This window comes from Chiloscyllium plagiosum, chromosome 26 (genome assembly GCF_004010195.1).
Source record: "Chiloscyllium plagiosum isolate BGI_BamShark_2017 chromosome 26, ASM401019v2, whole genome shotgun sequence".
NCBI lineage: Eukaryota > Metazoa > Chordata > Chondrichthyes > Orectolobiformes > Hemiscylliidae > Chiloscyllium > Chiloscyllium plagiosum.
In genome coordinates, this window is record NC_057735.1 from 52,696,304 (window position 1) to 52,697,378 (window position 1,075).

Sequence of the window (1,075 nt, forward strand, 5' to 3'; positions counted from 1 at the left end):
TGTGAGGGGTAGGGTTGGGGGAAGGGGTGTTGTGAGGGGAGGGGCTGTTGTGAGGGGACAGGGTTTCGGAGGGGGTGATTTTAGGGAGGGGTGAGTATCTTCAGAGTGGGCTGTTCTCCTCCTGGTCTTGTCTGGGCCTGAATAAACGATTCCCATAAATCACTGCCTGGAGCGTGCTCTGAGAGAGTGCACTGGGTCAGCACCAGGAGCGACCCTGGGGTGTAACGTACACCTCGGGTGGGGAGGGATCGCTCTGTTATCATGCGTGAACAGCACCTACCCTCCTGTCCCACAGTGACCCCCTCTCAGGCTGATCCACCTCAGATTCAGCCTCATCCCTCACAGAACACATTGCCAGCGTAAATGCCACCCTCAGAACCACCCTGACTCATAACCCTCCCTTTCAGAGTGACTCCTCCCCCATAGAGTGCCTTCACCCCTCAGAGAACCTATCCCCGCGATGACAGTTCACCCCCAACATGAAGCCCCTCAGAGTAACTTCTCCTCGCCTGCTCCTCCCTCTTACCCTGAGAGCAGAGTCTGTTTGTAACAATGACCCTTTGGTCCCGGGCTCTGTTGAACAGCCTGGAGGTGCCATGTTCATTCAGTGGTGACAGCTCACATCTTCAACTGTCTCCCTCCTGACTCCTTCCATTACCCACTCTTATTCCCTCCTTCACTCTCCCTCTCTTATACTCCGTCCCTCTCTCCCAGCTTCTTGTTCATTCCCTCCCTTATTCTCTCCATTCTTCAACCTACTCCTCCAGTTCATCAGCCTCTGACTATCTCCCTCATCCACTCCTCCTCCATTTTCCATTCCTCACCCTCCAACCCTCCCCTCGCCTTACCTGACCTGCCTTCTCTCACCCACACACTTACCCTCTGTCCCTTGCTTCCTCTGTGCTTCACCTTCCCCCACTGCCCCAGTCTCCCTATTGCTTTACCCACTGGCCTCTTGCCAGCTCCTGGATATGTTTACTAATTGGAGCTGAGATCACACAATAGGGGAAATAGGCTGTTGATTTATTTGTTGTTGCGTTGCCATAGTCTTGCCAGACAATAGGGGCTGCTCTCT